The sequence below is a fragment of the Anolis carolinensis genome, chromosome 2, assembly GCF_035594765.1.
Source record: "Anolis carolinensis isolate JA03-04 chromosome 2, rAnoCar3.1.pri, whole genome shotgun sequence".
In the NCBI taxonomy this organism is placed as follows: domain Eukaryota; kingdom Metazoa; phylum Chordata; class Lepidosauria; order Squamata; family Dactyloidae; genus Anolis; species Anolis carolinensis.
In genome coordinates this window covers 95,486,880-95,509,130 of record NC_085842.1, presented here as the reverse complement: position 1 = coordinate 95,509,130, position 22,251 = coordinate 95,486,880, and the positions used below count along the sequence as shown (strand labels likewise).

General features: G+C 41.1%; 1 long non-coding RNA gene across 1 annotated transcript in view; it reads left to right on the top strand.

The window, feature by feature from the left end:
• Positions 1 to 21,492, top strand: part of LOC134296134 (uncharacterized) — a 59,298-nt gene extending 37,806 nt beyond the window's left edge. Inside the window, exon 2 of the long non-coding RNA XR_010002709.1 lies at positions 19,133 to 21,492. This is a non-coding gene — a long non-coding RNA (uncharacterized LOC134296134). The remainder of the gene's footprint in view (positions 1 to 19,132) is intronic.
• Positions 21,493 to 22,251: the final 759 nt, after the last annotated feature.

Genomic DNA, 22,251 nt, shown 5'->3' with positions numbered 1-22,251 from the left:
CGCGTGCAGGGTCTTTTGTGTGTAATACGTTGTATGTCTTTGTTTGAATGTTAGAGTGAACTCTTATATTTAATTTTTTTAAAAAATGAGTAGAAACCTAGATTGAAAATAGTGGATAACATGTAGAAAGAGCAATTCTATATGTTTTGAGTTACTGATAATATGTACTCAATGTTGGAATTAATCGGTTGATTGACTAATGTAGATATGCATGTACATCTCAAAAGGATTGTTATCTGACTTTATCTGCTATAATTTGCTGTTTTGTTATGTAACATATCATTAATAAACTGTTTACCCACCAAAAAAAAAAAAAAGATAGGCTATCATAATCAGGAGCCATTAATTCCTGGAAGTTTGATACACTTGTCCAAAGTCTTGTTTATGAACCCCACTTCACCTCCACCCCCAAAGAACACCTCCATATGTACCCTGAATCTGGATCTGGCAGTTTTCACGATGCATTGGACTTCTACTAAGTATCCAGAGATTTTAGCCCTTAAGCCAACTTTGCTCTGCACTAAGCAAAGTCAGGGGATATTCTAAGGTCTTTGAGGTTATCTGGACAGCTAGATGGGCTCCATTTTGGCCTGATCAATTGTCAACATGCACACTGGGTTGCTGTGAGTCTTTCAGACTGTATGGCCATGTTCCAGAAGCTTTCTCTTCTGACGTTTCGCCTACATCTGTGGCAGGCATCCTCAGGTACCTTTGAATAAACACAGATGTCTATTCTAAATAATGTAATGAACTATATAAAACACAATAATGGTTCAACACATAAGTAGTACACAATATGTATATTAGAGCATCATATACATATTACATTCACAGAATCATTGCTCAGTCCTAAGGTATATAACCCAAAAGTATCTAACTCAGTATTATAAAGCAAACAAAATGATATAAGTCTCTGCAGTCCTAAAAGGATTGGATTGGCTTGTTCTGGAGGGATTCCTCAGGACTCCACAGGTTTTGGAAACTGGGAATCCCGAAACTGGGATAAAACCTGGGAACCAGTTGTAAACGGCGTGAAAGGATATATTACCACCTACTCAGGATCTACATCAGCATTGACTCTGTCTCCTTGGCTTTACTATTGATCCAAAACCTGTGGAGTCCTGAGGAATCCCTCCAGAACTGCAGAGACTCTGAATCGGTTTGCCTTTAAGCCAATCCAATCCTTTTAGTACTGAAGAGACTTATATCATTTTGTTTGATTTATAATACTGAGTTAGATACTTTTGGGTTATATACCTTAGGACTGAGCATTGATTCTGTGAATGTAATATGTATATGATGCTCTAATATACATATTGTGTACTACTTATGTGTTGAACCATTATTGTGTTTTATATAGTTCATTACATCCTCAGGTACCTCACAACCTCTGTGGGTGAAACATCAGGAGAGAAAGCTTCTGTAACATGGCCATACAGCCCGAAAGACTCACAGCAACCAAGTGATTCTGACCGTCAAGGCCCTCAACAATACATTGAACATGCACACTGCTGCTATCACCCCTTCCCTGTGTTGATCAGCACAGGGAAGAGGATGCCTCATTGCCACGTCTTCACTCCTGATCCTCATCATCCTCTGAGCTCCCTGAGAGAGCCTGGCCATCGTGGTCCAGTCTGCCAAAATCAGATGGGGTGCTAACATGGAGAATGAAAAGGAGAGGTAGCATTACACCATCTTTGCTGTCAGCATGGGTGTTCTGTTATGACCTTAGCAGATGTGATTGCAATAGTCATGTGCTCACAGCTTTGGCAGGAGGGGAGCAGCAGCAGTGATGCAGATGACAAGAAGATGTCCCAGTGGGGCAAATGTGGTCTTGGCCTGGGTGGACCATCTGGACACCAACTTGACTGTGATAGCAGTCCTATGTAACAGATTAAACCCTCTGCAGCACCAAGTTGGTGTCCAGATGGTCCACCCAGGCCAAGACCACATTTGCCCCACTGGGACATCTCCTTGTCATCTGCATCACTGCTGCTGCTCCCCTCCATCCCAAAGCTGTGCGCACCTGATCATTGCAATCACATCTGTCACACAGGACTGCTATCACAATCAAGTGTCAGTCTAGAGCATAATGGTCTGGACTAGCCCCAGATCAAATGGCTGGTGTAGATGCAACCTAAATCTTCTGACTCCAGAAGTTGAGTTATGTCCACATAGTTATGACCACTCTCAGTCCCCTACAAGAGTGAGAAGAGCAGGATAGAAAGAGTAAATAAGAGTAAATAAATAGTGGCCTTTAACTAGGCCTTTGCAAGTTGGATGAGGAGGCCTGATGAGTTCAATTGTCTTGATAATAAGAGATTTCTCATCTATGTTGTGAAAGAAAGGAGTATTTCATTATGATATCAATTATAAATATCCAACTTTTGGGGGCCGGAGGATCTCTCTGGCACTTTGTGATACCTACAAGCCAAGTAGCAGGAAGGACCCTTTTTCTTCTGTCTTTTCCTGCCTAAATGAGAGCCATGAAGGCTCCCCAGCCATTCTAACAGAAATATTTTGGACAGCTTCAGATTTCAAGTTTTCCAGCTTCTTAAGAAGTCATTTAAAAAAATGTGTGTATCTTACACTGAAAATTTGTCTCGAGGTAGTGGTGATTCTCTACAGCAATGTCCTTGACCATCAGTGTAAGATTACCAGAGTGAAACTGAAAAAGGCTCCTGTTTTACTAATGACTGTATAAAAAGGGAAAATGTCAGGTGTTACTTGTGACCTGACTGCATAACAAACCTGATAAAATTCCTTGTTTTACACAGCCATTACAAGTAGAGGAAGCTTCTCCGGTTTTTAATCTCACCACTATAAAATTATCATGCTGGAACAGATTGATTGAAATTGTTGTGTAACCAGGGGTGCACCAACATTTTAGAATTAATGCACTTTGACACCACTTTAACTGCCATGGCTTAATATTATGGAATCATGAGAGCTGTAGTTCTACAAAGAAATGCTGCCAAAGAAATGCTGGTGCCTCGCCAAACTGTAAATCCCAGCATTCCATACCATTCAGCCCATGGCAGGAAAAGTAGGTTTTGGAAAACAATCCCTGTGAAAACAGTGAAAGAAATAGCTAAGCAACAGTTGACTTCTGGAAGGACTTCTTCAATATTCCAAGAATGTGTGTATGAAAGTACAAAGCAAATTAGTTTTTCAGTTTTCATTTGGGACAGCTCTGACCTTTTGTCAGGCCTGGAAGAACTGTGATAGAAATCATTATCAGAGGCTAGCCATCTCTTATTAGGGCTGCACAAAAAGAAAAATATTTTCCTCTGGTCACTATGTGGAAGAAAATGAAAAAAAAAGTCTGAGATATGTATTTTAAACTCATCTCATGATTTCTCATGGAGTGATACAAATACGTCAGCTTTCTCTACTCCCCTTCTGATTACTTTATCAACACCCCCCAAGTTATTTTCCATCAATTTTATAACAAAATATGTTAATTTTTCAAGTTTACATAAAAACCCAAATAAAATTTATTTTATTAATAATATGGGTAGAATTGTATTGCACTTACAGTATCAGTGAGGTGCTAAAAACGAGAAGCTTTCAAAAGAAATTTTCATTATTGTCTCTGGGTGGGAAAAAAACTGTTGCATCACTTCATTTGGTTTCCTTTCTTTTTTTAAAAAAAAATGTAAGTTCTTCCCAATAATGTTATGAAGAAATGTGGTAATTTGAGGAAGTTCTCAAGAAACAATAAGACAAAACTCTCATTCATGCTCAATTACAGTTTGTTTTTCTCTGAGCCTATTGGGCTCTACTCTTCCTCCTCCCAGTGATTTAATACTTCTGCACTTTAAAGTCAGGCTGGATCTACACTGCCATATAATCCCATTTCTGATTCCAGATTATGTGATTTGGATTATATGGCAGTGTAGATCCAGCCTCAGTTTGCAGCAGTTAATAATAATAATAATAATTTTATTCTTATATCCTACCCCATCTCCCCAAAGGGACTCGAGACAGTTCACATGGGGCCATGCCCAGACACAACAACACAAGTCAAATAAAACATTAACAACCGAGCAATAAAACTTCAACATGATTAAGAACAGTCGTAAAAGTCAATATATAAAATAATATTAAAATTACGATTTGAGTCGAAAGATCCAGGCCAAGGTACAAGCAATGTCAAATTATCAGGGAGGGATAATTAAACAGCAGGTGTAATAATTAAAGTGCTGAGTGAATCCTAAAACAATCCAGAGGATCTACTGCTTAACAGGTAAATAACATGATCCCACAAGGATCAGTCAATGAAGGCCTTCTGGAATAGCCAAGTTTTCAGGCTCTTCCTGAAAGAAAGTAGGGTGGGGGCCTGCCTAATCTCCCTGGGGAGCGAGTTCCACAGGCGGGGGGCCACAGCGGAGAAGGCCCTCTCCCTCGTCCCCACCAACTGCAACTGCGAAGCTGGTGAAAGCGAGAGGAGGGCCTCCCCCAACAAACGAAGAGGCCGTGCGGGTTCGTAGGGGGAAATGCGATCTCGAAGGTAGGTGGGTCCCAAACTGTTTAGGGCTTTGTAGGTGATAACCTGCACCTTGAATTAGGCTTGGAAAATAAATGGCAGCCAGTGGAGCTCTTTAAACAGTGCTGTTGAACACGCCCTGTAATCTGCCACAGTTAGAAACCTAGCTGCCGATCGTTGTATTTGTTGTAGTTTCCGAGCTGTCTTCAAAGGCAGCCCCACGTAGAGCGCATTGCAATAGTCCAGTCTAGAGGTAACTAAGGCATGGACCACCATGGTCAGATCAGACTTCTCGAGGTATGGTCGCAGCTGGCGCGCAAGTTTTAGTTGTGCAAAGGCCCTCCCAGCCACGGCCGACACCTGGGCCTCAAGTGTCAGCGCAGAGTCCAGGAGGACCCCCAAACTGCGGACCTGTGCCTTCAGGGGGAGTGTGACCCCGTCAAGCACAGGTTGCCACCCAATACCCCGATCAGACGTACGACTGACCTGGAGGACCTCTGTCTTGTCAGGATTAAGTTTCAGCCTGTTCACCCTCATCCAGGCCAATACAGCGGCCAGACACTGGTCCAGTATTCGAGGGGCTTCCTTGGAATTAGGTGGAAAGGAGTAGTAGAGTTGCGTGTCATCTGCGTAGAGATGGCAACGCACTCCAAAACTCCGGATGACCTCACCCAGCGATTTCATGTAGATATTAAAAAGCATGGGGGACAAAATAGAACCTTGCGGGACCCCACAGGTCAAAGGCCAGGGGTCCGAGCAGGTGTCCCCCAGCTTCACCATCTGGGAACGGCCCTCCAGGAACGACTGGAGCCACTGCAATGCAGTACCCCCAAGGCCCATCCCAGAGAGCCGTCCCAGAAGGATACCATGGTCGATGGTATCGAAAGCTGCTGAGATGTCCAAGAGAACCAGCAGGGTCACACTCCCCCTGTCCAGCTCTCTGCGGAGGTCATCCACCAAGGCGACCAAAGCTGTCTCGGTACTGTAGCCAGGTCTGAAACCAGACTGTGATTGGTCTAGAAAATCCGTATCTTCCAAGAATCCCTGGAGCTGGGAAGCAACCACTCGCTCCAAGACCTTGCCCAAGAATGGAAGGTTAGGGATTGGTCTGTAGTTACTGAGGTTAGCCGAATCCAAGGAGGCTTTCTTCAAAACAGGCCTCACCACAGCTTGTTTTAGGCCAGATGGAAATATGCCCTGCTCCAAAGAGGCATTGATTATTTTCACAAACCAATCAACTAGCCCTCCACTGGCTCGTTTTAAGAGCCAAGATGGGCAAGGGTCAAGGGCACAGGTGGTTGCCCTCACCGCTCCAAGAATCTTGTCCACATCATCAGGTTGCACAGGCTGAAACGAATCCCACAAGATCGAACAGACAGATGCCGTTGAAGTAATATGAGGACAAAAGGGGGTTGGGAGAAAACTAAACTGGAACATTTTAGATACAGTTGAAAAGGTGAGATGACAGAAAATTCATTAGGGCTGTTCTGGCCAATTCTAGATAGCTGGTGAGTATAATAGACATGAACACACCATTCAGTGTTAATGCTTTTTAATAATCAATTCAGCAAGCAGCTGTTACCATAGTTTTATATTTGGAACAAACTCCACAAACTGATAAAAATGGCAAATTCATAAATTTTCTTCAAGGCCGACAGCTCAACAAAAAACAACGTATTGTCATCTCGTTACTTAGGAAGATATTTTTGCATGTTCTTATTTAATACACAAGGATGAGCCTGGTCATTATCCTTACATCATCAAGAATTACTTGAAGGACTCAGCAGGCCCATAGCCAGGAAAAACATTTTGAGGGCGGGGGCAGGGGAGTAAAACAATTTTTATTTTTTCAGCAAATCATGAAGATCCATAACACAAAACAATTTACATTCTATGAATCATTCTATATTTTTATATAGACCTAACTAAATCAAATTTATATTTTAGCTACAAAGTTTCAAGTTAAAAGAAACTGAAAATGACTTAATTAGTAATTTGGAGGATTTTTCAGGTCAGTGTCTCCTGATCTGGCATGGGATCTCAACAAGGGCCTGAAATTACCATCATTGTCCAAAGGTTCTTTACAAGTAATAGGTCCTGAATCATTCCTCCCTCTTAAAGCCAGGTCTTGTTGGCTACGAGGAACAATCGTTTCCGCAATCAGCAGGTTTCTTTCTGTTTTCTTCTCCTTTTTTCTTATTTCCTTTATCATGATGATGGGTTACACCAAGATGCTTTCCACTGTGAATTGGCAAGACATTTTCAGCCAAGCACATGTTGTTCTGATGATACTTTGTTTTTTTGGTGTCCATTGAAGACTTGTATTGCATTTTTCTATCACACAAATGATGTAGCGACCAATGCACCAAGCTTCTGATGACCACTTTTACCTCCAACATCTCCAAACACCACACAGCACTTATAGAGTTCACCTTGAACATGAAATGTATCATCATTGGCAATCACTTGTGTACAACTATGATTGCCTTCCAAGTGTAGGGCCTTGGTGGTAGGTGTGTACGTGACTGTAGAGTCGTATTCTTGACCTGCATGATCTTCTGTAGTGAGGACATCGATTTCCATGTGGAAGGCGGTCCTGATCAGCATTGGCTTGATGCACCTTCTTCTTGACACGTTTCTCTCTTTCACCTTCCATTTGTGCCTCTTTGAATTCCATAGCATTGCTGGTCACAGCTGACCTCCAGTTAGAGTGCTCAAGTGCCAGTGCTTCCCAGTTCTCGGTTTCTATGCCACAGTTTTTAAAGTTGGCTTTAAATCCATCTTTAAATCTCTTTTCCTGTCCATCAACATTCCATTTTCCATTCTTGAGTTCGGAGTAGAGCAACTGTTTTGGAAGACGGTGATCGGGCATTTGGACAACATGGCGAGTCCAGCAAAGTTGATGGCGTAGGATCATTGCTTCAAAGCTGGTGGTCTTTGCTTCTTTCAGTATGCTGACATTTGTCCTCCTGTCCTCCCAAGAGATTTCCAGGATTTTTCACAGAACACTGATGGAATCATTTCAGAAGTTGGGTGTGGTGTCTGAAGATGGTCCACCTTTCCCAGGCATATAACAGGGTTGGGAGGACAGTAGCTTTATAAATAAGCATCTTAGTATCCCTACAAATGTCCCAATTCTCAAACACTCTCTGCTTAATTCAGAAAAATAATGCACTCGCAGAACTTAGGTGGTGGTGTATTTCAATGTCACTATTGACATTTGTGGAGAGGAGGCTGCCAAGGTATCAAAAATGGTGAACCTAACGTTACACCACTAAGCTTTATTTCCAGCATTGCAGAAGGATTGGCTGGTGTCTGCTAAAAGAGCACTTTGGTTTTATCAATGTTCAATGAAAGGCCAGGGTTTTTGTATGCTTCTGCAAAGGCGTTCAGAGTGGCTTGAAGGTCATCTTCTGAATGAGCACAGACTACGCTATTATCAGCATATTGGAGTTCTATAGCAGATGTTGTTGTAACCTTGGTTTTGGCTTTCAGTCTGTTGAGGTTAAATAGCTTGCCATCTGTCCATGTATATTGGTTGATTTTGTTCCCTGTGTTTTTCTTGGAACTGTTGTGCAGTGAAAATCATATCCACCGTTTCTCTTGAGGGGCAGAAACTGTTCTGGGATTCTGGGAAGATGTCTTCTGAGATAGGTAGAAGGCGATTTGTAAGGATTCTTGTGAGGATTTTCCCAGCGGAGGTTAGAAAGAAGATACCTCGATAGTTTCCACAGTCTGTTCTTTCCCCTTTTTAAAAAGGGTGATAATGGTGGCATCTTTGAAATGAGTAGGCAAACACAGTAAGACAGCCATGTTTGGAATGACCCACAGTTGCTTTAATGCCTTCCTTTTATATCCCAGTGGGAGGAGCAAGAAGGGAGACATAAGAGAGAGCTCTGAAAGTGGGAAGATCAAGAGAGCATGACTACTTTCAGGTGTTTTTAAAATAATATTTCAAAAACTATTAAAGATAATTACATGGGTTAAAAACAAATGAAACTACATAACAAAATAAAATCTATAATTGTGTTCAAATTTCATGAAAAAAATGTTGATTAGAATAAGAGATACATCATTTTGAAAGATCTCTTATACATATCTTCACTTTAAATTGGAATATCTAAAAATAAAGTTCTATAATTCACACATATTATATTTTTAGAAACTACATAGAATACCTTTAATCTGCTACATAGTTATTAAAAAAACTTGTTAGTTTAGGAAAAATTAAAGTACCTATATACTCAAATATAAGCCGAACTGAATATAAGCCAAGGTACCTGACTTTACCACAAAATACTAGGAAAACCTATTGACTTGAGTATCAGACAACGGTGGGAAAAGCAGCAGCTACTGGTAAATTTCAAAAATAAAAATAGATACAAATAAAATTACATTAATTGAGGCATCAGTAGGTTAAATATTTTGAATATTTATATAACACTGTAATTTAAGAAAATAATAAGACTTTAATAAGATAAGAGTATAAGCCGACCCAAATACAGTATAAGCCGGCCAGGACCCTCACTCGAGCATGAGCTGAGGGAGGCTTTTTAAAAATTGTTTATTTATTTATTTATTTATTTCCATCCTTTCTATCCCGCCCTTCTCACCCGAAGGGACTCAGGGCGGCTCACAATCTGGCAAAATTCAATGCCAATATACAATACAAAAAGATAAAACATAAGCAATTAAAACAATTAGATAATTTAACAAAATACAATAAATAGATTTAAAACCATACAGTATAAAATACTTGAGCCATTCGTCCACAAGACCTTGTACATAAACCTTAATTCGGACTGAGTCGAGCCAACAGAATTCACTCATCAAACGCCTGCTCACAAAGCCAAGTCTTTACTTTTTTCCTAAAACTCAGAAGGGATGGAGCCTGCCAGATATCACTGGGGATGGAGTTCCACAGCCGAGGAGCCAATAGTTACAATTTGATAATATATACTTGGAAACATTGCACATTGTAAACTTAAGATTTTCTTACGGAGTTTAATCTGGGGAGTCCGATTCCGATTTGGTGGATTATGACGCCTTCACATCAAAAATGTTGATTAAACATTTGTGATGTCATAATCTGGTTGCTTCTGCTATGTTAGCTTTTGCTGCTATTGAGATGTAAATTGGAGGAAAGGTAGGTAATTATAATGTGAATAAATTATTAAAATGTGGCTGAGATAGTGCTTGCAGTTCAGGAGGAACACTAATTTTTGCTTTTCATAGACTTATCAAGGGGATTTGTTTAACCAGTTAAACTTCATGACAAATCCAGGTATTTTTTAACCTGTAAAAGCTTTTTTTTTGGGGGGGGGGGTTGAACCCATAACACCCCCCCCCTCCCGACTATGGGCTTGAGGACCAATAACAGTTTTCCTGTGAAAGCTTGTCTTGGCAAAAGTGACTCAGATCGCCACCAACATAGTTGCTAAAAAAATGAACTGGACAAAAAAAAAAAGCTTTTACAAAGCTGACTCCCCACAAATTATGAGCATTTTGGTCCTTTCCCTTTCCTCCTTAGATACATGTTCTTGTCATTATATTCTTTTTTTGCAGTTCATTATTCCAGTGGGGCTAGGAAGGGAGGAGGAGAGACACGGGGCTTGCATTCAGAACAAAGTGATGGTGCGTGGGGGAAGAATAGAGAGGGGAAAATATATTCTATTCCAACTGTTACCACGGTGACATTTCATAATCACAGCCCTTGGGAAACATGCTTCAGTACAGAAACAGCAGGAGGAGGGACAGTTTTTATAACTCAGTCATTAGAGGGGCTAGGCCCAACACCAAAGGAGTGACCCATTCAGTATAATAAAAAGTCAACACAATGACTTCAAAGTGAACTGTTAAAATGGGGTCACAATGGATTTATAAGTCCTAGCACTCATTGATATTTTATTCTTTCTATACCCAGTAGTCCAATAATCATATGAAATCTCAGTAATAATTACCCCTTTCTCCTCTCAGTGTGTAGGAAGGAGGGAGGGTGGGTAGTAGAAAGTAGGCTGACTGGCTCTTGTTAATGGGATGTGGAAGTGCTTTTTTCTACATAGCTTTGTTTTTGTGGCTCAGAGTAAGGCAAGTTCCTCACAAATGGTGACAGACAATCTTCTTTTTCAGCCATAAGAGGGTTTCATTTGAGCACATTTATGGCAGTACTAAAGGACAGATTTTCCAAATGTTCACAATGTCCATTTGCTGATCTGATGTTGGCCACTGATCCACTTTGCCAGTGTTTCCTTGATGAAGCCAACATGACCCAGTGTTTTTGAATGGTTTGAATCCAGAACTGAGTTTTAAATCCAGTTGAAATTCAATCTACACAACATTTAAAGGTACAGGTGTCTGTATCAGTTTCTGATTTGGCAACTCTATTCATCACTTTTCTATTTCTTTCCCATTCACTCATTGTTTGGCAGCAATATCTACTTTTTGGAGTTGTGCCTGCCTGCTTGTCTTCACACATGCAACAGTGGCTGCTTCATACCACAACCTCCCCATCCCCTGTAATCGTCTCAATCTCTCATTTGCCCATCTGGATGATGGCCACTGCTCCTACTTGACATTCGTTCCTTGAGAAAGCCCGCAGGACCCAGCATGTTTGAAGAGGTAGGCAGAGGTCAGTAAGGGGAAGACAGCTACCAAATGGCGCAGTAAGAGTTCTTCCACAATGAAACAAATTTGGCTGCCTCTACCTACAAGGCCTATGCCAAATGAGACATGTTAGTCTCAGAGGTACTAATAGACTCCTCCCTCCCCCCTCCCCCCCCACAACAGACCAATATTGCTACCCTTCTGAAAAGGACTTTCAGATTCACTGTGGAAGACCAATTCTGACCTTTATGAGTAATATCCTATATTTTATTTCCACATTTCCTCAATATAATCCCCTCCTACAATCAAAACCATGCCAATAGTTCTCAGCCTTTGGTTTTATAGACTTGGCCTCCCCAACCGGCGTGGAAGCATTCTAGAACACTTCCTTGTCAATACTGGAATGCTCTTGTGCAGTGCCCCAGTTGGGCGATGCTTCCCTCGTATGGCGGAAGAGGCGTCACTGCATCTGAGTGGTGTGTGGGACGATGGAGTTGCCCAGCGCACCTGCCATTTCGCTATGCTGGCAAAATGGCACGTGTGTGTGTGTGTGTGTGTGTGTGTGTGTGTGTGTGAGAGAGAGAGAGAGAGAGAGAGAGAGAGAGAGATAAGATCCTTAGAATCTTGGCTGATTAGTTAAGGAGGCTTGGTCTTCTGGGAGATGAAGTCCAAAGCATCAGGAGGATTAAAGTCAGTACAACTTGCTTGTGTACTATAGTTCATACTACAGTAAGTATTGTGCTGATATTCCTAATATGTACAAATATATACAAATATATACATACCCTTTGCTTAGATGTCCAGCTGTGCTTCCCTCTATCTATATTTGGAAAATCCACAGTACATACATACTGAGAAAACATGGAAAAGCTCATTCTTCATAAAGGACATACGAATGTATTCATTATTTGAAATAATCCAGAAAGATTTAGTCAGTATCTATGTATCTCAGAAGGTTCTGTCTATCATCTATCCCTCCTTATATCTGTCATTCCACCCAGTCATCTTATTTATTTATTTATTTACAGTATTTATATTCCACCTTTCTCACCCCGAAGGGGACTCAGGGCGGATTGCAATGTACACATACATGGCAAATATTCCATGCCATAGACATACGACACACAGAGTGTCAGGACCCTGGCTGCAGAGCACCAATAACCTTACACAGAGGCCAGTCTCTATCTAATATCTTTATTAAAGAAATATATAAAATCAATAAAAACAAGTGAAGAATATAGTTCAGAAGCAGACCTTTCAGATGAGGTCAAATATAGTCCAGAAATGTATTGTCCAATATAAGATATTAGAGTTCAAAGTTTTAATCCACTTGACCGAAACACACACTTTGCCAAGCAATAGTGTGGGGAAATAACAGAGTCTTTAAAGTCCAATGAAGCTTGACAACAAGGCTGGAAATAAACTTGATTCTTGACTAGATCCGTGACTGGAGGCAAGACGAACATGAAGCATGAACAGAGTCTGTGGTAAAACCGTGAGACAAGGCAAGGCTTGAAGCTAGATCCGGAAAGCAAGGAACTGGGATTACGAAGTCCACACATGATCTCTCTCCTCAAGCTGATCAATTGACTCCGCAAAGAATCCCTCGCGCCAAACACCTATATTGGGTCTCGTTTTCCCGCCAACAGAACTCTTTCCCTAGAGAACGAGAAGCGAAACCCAACTCTGTCCAGATGCATGACTCCTTAGAATTTCCCAAGGGAAGCAGACCTAATCAGCCATTTGTTTGGCAGCGATTCTCAGGCTTCTCCGATTAGCCTCCCTGACTCCCCTATCTTTAGAATAATTTCCCTCCTGGAAAACGGGGGGGGGGGGAGTTCTGCCCAAGGCCTGTTTGGCTGAATTCTTGAGGGCAAACATCAACATCCTGCAGGTGAAGAGACTCCGGCTCTTGCTGAACTGGCGAAAACCCCATGTTTTCCTCTTCGTCTGCCACAATAGTACTAGGAACAGGACTACAAGGCCCATGAGTCATCACACAGAGACAGAGACACAGAAGTTACTTAACATTTCCAGCTTCTGGCTTTATGAGGGTATGCTCAATTCCAGCCACAGTGGGAGCTGCTGCTTCATCATCCACTGTGATGCTGAGTCCTTGATGGAGTACTTCCTCATCTTCTGGTACGCATACTGCTGGACATTTTTATGGTGTTGTAAATTAGTTAAATTACCCTCCCCCATAAGCGGTCCCTAAATTTCCTACTTGACAGATGCAACTGTCTTTTGTGTTGCTTAGGTAAAACAACGAGATGGGGCTATTTAATGGTCAGTCACTCAATCTGACCTGGGTTTGGAACTCATGACCTAGAATCATAGAATAATAAAAATCATAGAATAGTAGAGTTGGAAGAGACCTCATGGGCCATCCAGTCCAACCCCCTGCCAAGAAGCAGGAAATCTCATTCAAAGCACCCCTGACAGATGGCCATCCAGCCTCTGTTTAAAAGCCTCCAAAGAAGGAGCCTCCACCACAGCCCGGGGGAGAGAGTTCCACTGCAAAACAGCCCTCACAGTGAGGAAGTTCTTCCTGATGTTCAGGTGGAATCTCCTTTCCTGTAGTTTGAAGCCATTGTTCCGCATCCTAGTCTGCAGGCAGCAGAAATCAAGCTTGCTCCCTCCTCCCTATGACTTCCCCTCACATATTTGTACATGGCTATCACGTCTCCTCTTAGCCTTCTCTTCTGCAGGCTAAACATGCCCAGTTCTGTAAGCCGCTCCTCATAGGGCTTGTTCTCCAGACCTTTGATCATTTTAGTTGCCCTCCTCTGGACACTTTCCAGTTTGTCAACATCTCCCTTCAATTGAGGTGCCCAGAATTGGACACAGTGCCCAGAATTGGCACCTCTTGTTCAGTAGTGATTTATTGCAGCTGGCTACTCTCTCTCCCTCCCTCCCTCCCTCTCTCTCTCTCTCTCTCTCTCTCTTTCTCTCTCTCTCTCCCTCTCCCTCCCTCCCTCCCTCCCTCTCCCTCTCTCTCCCTCCTCCCCCCCCGGTTTCATTCATTCAAGCTCTTTTAAAAGTTGTGGAAAATTAGAATTAAAATTACATTTTTTTCTGGAAACCTAGTAATGATGAATAATACTGACTATTGCAGAGAAATCCCTTAACTACTGCAAATATTATTATGGTATTTTATCATGCTCTGTCTTGTTATTTGATATAGGCTGGGCTACAATTTTCTTTGTACTCTGCAGAGAGTGCCAGTGTAATGGTGTGGTATGAAAGCTGGCCCAAAGTTCTAGGAGACCATGGTTCAATTCCCTATTTTGCCATGGAAATTCACTGAGTGACTTTGGGCAACTCACATTCAACTGCAAACTCCTCTGGAAGGAAAATTGTGATAGGGTTGCTGTAGGATTTCCATAAGTCAGAAATTATTACAAGGCACACCATAACATCTGTACAAATAGACTTCAACTGCAAACAAATCAAACTGCAAAATTTATGCAGGAAATTTGGATAAGGTCATTCTGCTGTTTAAATCTCTGTGAAGCTGTGCGGCTTTATTCATTGGTTTCTCACACAACAATAGGGCTGCATCTTATAATTCAGTTTCCAGAAGTGGCAGCAGCTCACTTAAAAAAAGAAGCTTTGATTGTAGGCCATCTAATGGTATGAGCAATCACTAGAAAGGATGCTTTGCATCTGGTTAAATCTCAGCAAGATGTAATATGGCATTTCTTATTATCTTGTGTGGTTTTAATTATTATTGCTTCTGGAACTGAAGAAACATGAACAGATAAAAACACATTTCAAAACCTACAAGTGGGACCTGCTACACCTGTAATGTGCCTATTTAGGATCCCAGGATTCCAGCAAACTACATTTGTTATATTTCATAATATTCCATGCCATACTATTATTTCCATTTCCATTTCCTGTCCTTCCCAACAGACCCAGGGCTTGTTAATGTTTACACCACCAAAACACTCCAGCTGAAATGCAGGTTATTCAGCCCTGAAGCTTCCCCAGAATCTCCCTTTTAGCACCACATCTACTTATCACACTGAATTTGTATTGCTATTCACACCCAAAATTTGAATGACCACTGTTTTTAGTGGTAAGTAGAGGATCCCTCTTCTTCTCCTCTTCTTAGGCTGACTCCATTTCACCCACTGACGTTGTCCTTTCCTCTGGCTCCTGGGTGCCTGCTCCAGAACTTTTAGCAGCCGCCAAAAGTTTTCACAACTACTGTGGCCATGCTCATACTTAAGAGCCAGAGGAGAGTGGCACACTGCTGTCAGAGCTGGACAAGGGGCCAGAATAGGAGTGGGAGCACAGGGCCTTGCTTGGCAAAGGGGTGATGGTGATAGGAGCTGCTAGCTACAATGGGTGGGACAGAACTTGCTAGGCAAAAGGAAAGGGAAGACTGATCGCCCACTGGCTTACTCATCAGTAAACCATCCTTTTCTTGCTCCAAGAAGGATTTGAAGGGATCTTTATTGTCAGAAAGCATATACCACAGCTAGGAGCACTGGGCATTTCTTAAAAAACGGCATTGCTTGCCACTGCAGTGACCCATATCATCCATACCCCTGAAACCAGCCCAGGCTAAATTGTATACATGTAACACAGCAATAGACTAGGATCTCTTCACACCACCTATTTTTCAGTGGTAGTGACGGGTGCTCAGTAGTTCAGCCATGGATCCCAATGGCATTCATCATAGCCCAGAGAGCTACTTCCGGGGTGGCTCTATGGCTGAAATTCTGCAAAAACCCTGCCACTGCAGAAAAATTATCAGCGGCATTTGACAGGAGGATCCCTATCTTTCCATTACAAAAGGTGGGTTGAGCTGGCTCAAGGAGGCTTCCCCCCATGTGATGAGGTAGGGGAGAAGCCAGGACAGTTCAAGTCGACAGGTCCTCATATCCTCTGGGTGGGAGCCACCAATATTTCCAGTATCTGTGGTGATACCCAATGATTCTGGCGGCACATTTGACAAGGTCTTAGGTTGTCCTGGAAACTGCAGGGCAGAAGAGAGGTTATGGTATATTGCATTACAGTCTAATGAAGTGCTTCCCTTTGCCAGAGAGATCATATGTCATATCTAAGGTTTAAGGTTGCTATGAGGTGAGCAATTTTTTTATCAGTGTAGACAAGCCCCCAGTCATCAGACAGTATTTCATGCCTACTGAGAGTGATCAATCTTCAAGGAGCTCTTTTAACTCTTCTCTTTACATCCCCCTTCCAAATGTGTTTTGGTAATTCTACAAGAATTAGAATTACCCCAAACCTCTGTTTTTTTCTGGATGGTGCTATTTTGGCTAAATAATGATATACACATTCAGAGTTCATAGTTAATATATGATCGTGTTGAAACTTGACATAAAGGCTTTCTTAATATGAGTGCTTTCAAAACACAGTATCAAGAGTTTCTTAACCTTCAAAATGTGAAATAAACCTTTATAAAAGCATCTGTACTGCCAAGAGGTAATGGTAACAATAATTAAATAAGTGGAAAAGAAAGTCTTCAAAAACTGCATTAATTCTAGACATAAACCCTGGGAAAGCAATGGAAACGATGAAGACATTTCTTGCTGTGCTAGTTCTTTTCTCCCTTTTCTTTTTCTTGCAAGGGGGGAGGGGTACTAAGATCTCATATATACAGCACTATCACGATTCAATACTGGAAACTTCATTTTATTGATTCATTTCTTCTTATTTCAAAGCTTTGATTCCCTTGGACTATTAAAAAGGTCAAGATAAGTCAGTACAGTGAGTAACCTACATGTTTATTTATCCTGTGCATTGCAAAGCAGCATTGGAATTCTTTCAAATGGTAATAATGTGATGGCTCTATTTGCAAGCCTATTTGAATAATTGTAATTCCTATTGTTCCTTTCTTTTTTAAAAACCCTTTTTAATGTGAAAACTGGAGAATTCCAACTTGTTTTTTTACAGTTTTTATCTTCTAACTGCAGAGGTGTAGCTATGGAGAGGGGGAGTGTCAAATAACAAATAGGAATTCTACCCCTTGTAGTGAAAGTTTCCTTCATTGCAGTAATTGAAAGCTTCAGTTAAGTATTTAGGAACACAGAATAGGCATCCATCTTGCCGTGGTGGGAGGGCTTTACTGTGCTGGCGGAAGTGCAACTACCAGCAGGTCCAACCAAGCCAGAAAGGAGTGGAACTAAGAGCACCTAACCCATTAGCGCTATGGAGAAACAAACCAAGTCTATACTTGAATGTTGGACTAGAGCTGGGAGACCAGGGGTCATATCCTCACTCTGGCCTGGAGATCTACTGGATAACCTTGGCAGATCACACTTTCTCTGGTAAAGGCAAGGGCAAAGCCCATCTGAACTAATGCTGCTTTTAAAAAGCCAAGCACATTTGCCTTAAGGTCTCCATAAATCAGAAATGACTTAAACACACACAATAATACAAGTGTGAATAATTTTCAGTGTTTGCCTGGGAGTTGCGGGTAGGCAAGGTTTGGAGCCAAAAATACTGAATAGAGCTTGGAAAGGTTGCTTAATTGGACTTCATCTTTCAAAAACCTCAGCTGGGATTTGAAGTCCCAAAAAGTAAGTCAAAAGGTGTCTTTCTCCCTACATCTCAAGACTTGTGTATCCAGTTTCTTTCCTAAAATGCTTCAGTGGTAGCCCTGTCCGCAGAAGCACTCCACATCGTGGTCTTAGATTCCTGCTCTGCAGTAGCCATACAGTGATTGACTTCTGCAAATTTTACTGCTTGATCAAGAAATTCTGGTGAGTTTTTAAAATACACTCATTCTAGTTGGATGCATTTTGCAGTGCACATCGGGAGTGTACATTTTGTAGACATCCTGACCTTGAGCTCGCTTCAAATTGGATTTTAGTGCTGTGTAGAAGGGACTTTGACTTCCTGTGAACATACATTTTTGTTCATAAGAAGAAATCAAATGTTAGTCCTACTTGGAGTAATCACACTTAAATTATTGGAAACTGTTAGTCACAACTAACAAGCCCACAGATTTATTCCACGTAAGGCAGTATCTTTTGTAGTTTGAGTATGTTCTCCCTTTGTATTCAGCCAAATAATAAAAAAGCACTGCAACATTTAAGTAGGCATCAAAGTAAAGGGAAATTGTGTCTTCTGGAAGTAACCTTAACACCTTATCAGCATTTGCTGAGTGAAAGTTTTAAAAGACAATATGTTATTTAATTTTTTTTAAAAAAAAGAACCCAACCAAATCAATGGAGAAAGATGCTCCTACTTAGATGAGTGGTGCCAAAAGAGTATGATTAAGCAATGAATGTGCTGAGAACTGAGTAGGAAGCAAAAAACCTTTCTAAGAAGTCAGTTTTATTTTGCCATTACCTCCAAATCCTCTACCTCATGACTGAGTTAACCCATGGTAATTCAAAGAATGCAGCTCAAGAAAGTCCATTTAGAAAACAGCAAGATAGTGATGTAATGACAAATGCAGGAATAGTTACTTTCTATTTACAAATATCAAGGTTGTAATAGTCTTGGTCAACCAATTGTCAAGGATGCAATGTCCATCCTGTGGGAGATTGCCATAGGTGTACCGTAGGCTTGAGGAAAAGTTGGTCGAATTGTAACCTGAATAAAAAATTATTTGGAATTCAGGGAACACATTGGAACTTCATTTCTATTGAAATAAAATCACAAACACAGCTAAAGCATATACTGAACCTGCATAACTAGAAAGTATGTTGGGAGATGGAACCAAACTAGCAAGCTAAACTCTTTGCAGGAATTTCATCTGTATGTACAGAACACACATGTAAATACACAGACTGCAGAAAATGTATTTCATGAAAAGGAAAATCAGCCTCTTTTAACAAGCCTTGCAAATGCTGTTTTGTTATCAGTAAATGGTTGATTTCTATACCTATTTTATATGCTTTTATACCTGGGATCACGTAAACATTTCTTGTTTATAATATTAATAATAATAATAATAATAATAATAATAATAATAATAATAATAATAATAATAGTGTGGTTTTCTGGCATTGTATATTTCTGCCACTTCTGTGACTGTTCTTTTGTATTTTGATTCTGTAGCCCACTTGTTGATGGATGTCCAGAATCGGCAGCATCGACCGCAGCCCTTTTTATCCTGGGCAACGACCGAGCCAGTATAGACTTCGTTTTGGTTTGTTTCTCCATAGCGCTAATGGGTTAGGTGCTCTTAGTTCCACACCTTTCTGGCTTGGTTGGACCTGCTGGTAGTTGTACTTCCACCAGCACAGTAAAGCCCTCCCACCACGACAAGATGGCTGCACTACAAACTAGAACTGACAGCAGGCATAACAAAGCATTGCATGGACAGTTCCTTGACAAAATTGAAGGAAAGGTTGATAAGGAGAAGACCTGGCTATGGTTCACAAATGGTACACTGAAGAAAGAGACAGAAGGCCTGATTCTTGCAGCACAGGAGCAAGCCATCAGAGCAAATGCAATTAATGCCAAGATTGAAAAATCAGCTGATGACCCAAAATGCAGACTGTGCAAGGAAGCTGACGAAACCATTGATCATATCCTTAGCTGCTGTAAAAAAAATCGCACAGACAGACTACAAACAGAACCACAACTATGTCAGGGTATTGTGTATTGTGAAATGTTAAAATCAATCTGGATTCAGCAATTATGGAGTTAATGAGAGTCTGCTATGATTGATGTATCACAGGACCAATGGGGTCAAGTGTGTTTTGACCGGGACTTACTATCTAGTTCCTGTGGAATGCGAGGGAGTTAGTTTTTCCTGTGTCGAACAGAGAACAGCGATGAGAGATGAGCTGTGTGTGTGTGCATGGTGCTTTCGGCAAGCACTCATGGAGGAGAAAGGACTGAATTTGCTCTATCTGTAAATAGATCATGTAAATAAAGTTGTTTGCCATTGGACTACCAACTGAACCCTCATCTACTGGAGTGAGTTTGTCCAGTGCTGTTTTCCACACCGGGAGACAGTCTGGAGAGAAGGAGGTGAACCGGGATGGTGAATTTTTGGATTTCACTCTGCTACCCATCATCCCCGCTGACAAACTATGTGGCCCAAATGATTCATTAGAATTTATGGCACAAGTACCATCTGCCAGTAGTAAAGAACTAGTGGGATCACAAACCTGCAAAGATAGTGGAAAATGAACACGCAAAAATACTGTGGGACTTTCGAATACAGACTGACAAAGTTCTGGAACACAACACACCAAACCTGATGGTTGTGGAAAAGAAAAATGTTTGGATTATTGATATTGCCATACCAGGTGACAGTCGAATTAATGAAAAACAAAAAGAAAAATTCAACTATTATCAAGATCTCAAAACCGAACTGCAAAGGCTCTGGCAGAAACCAGGAGAGGTGGTTCTGGTGGTAATCAGCACACTGGGTGCCATGCCAAAAGATCTCAGCCGGCATTTAGAAACAACAAACATCAACAAAATTACGATTTGTCAACTGCAAAAGGCTACCTTACTGGGATCTGTGCACATCATCCGAAAATACATCACACAGTCCTAAATGCTTGGGAAATATTCAACTTGTGATTTTGTAATACGAAATCCAGCATACATCTCTCATTTGCTGTGTCATACTGTGTCTTTGTGTCAATAATAATAATAATAATAATAATAATAATAATAATAATAATAATAATAAAAATTATTTGTGCCTAGAGCCGGCCCAAGATAATTTTCAAGTGTAAAGAACAGAATTTTGCCCCCCTCCCAACCAATCACTGAAAAATAAAAAAAAATAAAAATAAAAAAACAGGAGAAATCCAGACAGGAAACAATCAGGGCAAGTTTGTTTCAGATAGTCCAATGGGCAGGAGCCAGGTTGCTCACCAGAGCAATGTACAGGGAACACAAAACTCCCTTGCTATGTCAGCTCCACTGGCTGCCAGTCTACTACCAGGCACAATTCAAAGTGCTGGTTTTAGCCTATAAAACCCAAATGGTTATGGCCCATTTTATCTGTCTGTACATATCTTCCCCTATGAGCCACCTCAGAGATTAAGATTAAGCGCAGCTGGTGGGGACGAGAGAAGGGCCTTCTCAGTGGTGGCCCCTCGGCTGTGGAACTCTCCCCCCCCAACAATATCAGATCAACTCCTTCCCTTTTTGCCTTCAGAAGGCAAGTAAAAACATGGCTTTGGGATCAGGCTTTCAGTAACTAGTATAGTGCAATAATAGACTTGGAATAATGTATAATTGACGATGAAACGGCCTTGGGTTATGATTTTCGGATGATGTGATTTTAATTAAAATTTTAAATGATTTTTTAATCTTTATTGTTTGTACTTTTAAGGCATCGAATGGTTGCCATTTGTAAGCTGCCTTGAGTTTCCTTTGGGGTGGAGAAAGGCGGGGTAGAAATATGATGAACAATAAATAAACAAATAAATTTTATTTTACATCTGTAATTGAATTTATTATTGATTCTGCTAAGGAGTGACTACTGGGAGCAAAACCATTCTGTGGGTGGTAAACTCTTCTCAATTATTTAATCTGATACTGCATCTGCTGGGGTGATTGGGGAAACAGTCCCAATGCTTTAGTAGTTTTCCAAAACCATTCTGTGTTTGAGAAACCTAGTTCAATTAAACTACAGCAGGGTTTTTTTTTTTAAAACTAACCAAAAACGAACATTTGCAAATACCAAAACACCCGAAAAGAATCTTCCTGTACATGACTACTAGGGTTGTCCAAATATTCGTTATGTTTCTCGTTTCGTAATTATTTCGGATTGTTCTCGTTTTTTGAAATGAGTATTGAAACGTTTTCCCTGGGCGCAACTGGCAATGTAATTCAAACCATCGTTGGCCCATTCTCTAATTGTTTCTTAAAATTTTCGTTATTTTTTTTCCTTCCAAATTTTTTTTAATATTTTTTTAAAAAATATTATTTATTTATTTTTTGTTTCTGCAACCTAACATGAATGGGAGCCTAGTGCAGCCTAACATGGCCGCTCCCTGGCCAATCAGAGTCTTCCACGATAGCTGCCAAAGGTGGGGGCTAGCGTCCTCTGTGTCTACGTGGAGGATCTCTATAAAAATCCCCAACCGCAGCCGACCCAAGCCATTCTGGGTTGGGATACCGAGGAGAGAGGGTGTTTGGCGCGCGCTGGGAAGCTGCTGCTTGCTTGTTTGGGGGATTGAGGGCTAACTGGGGGTAGAGTGTTT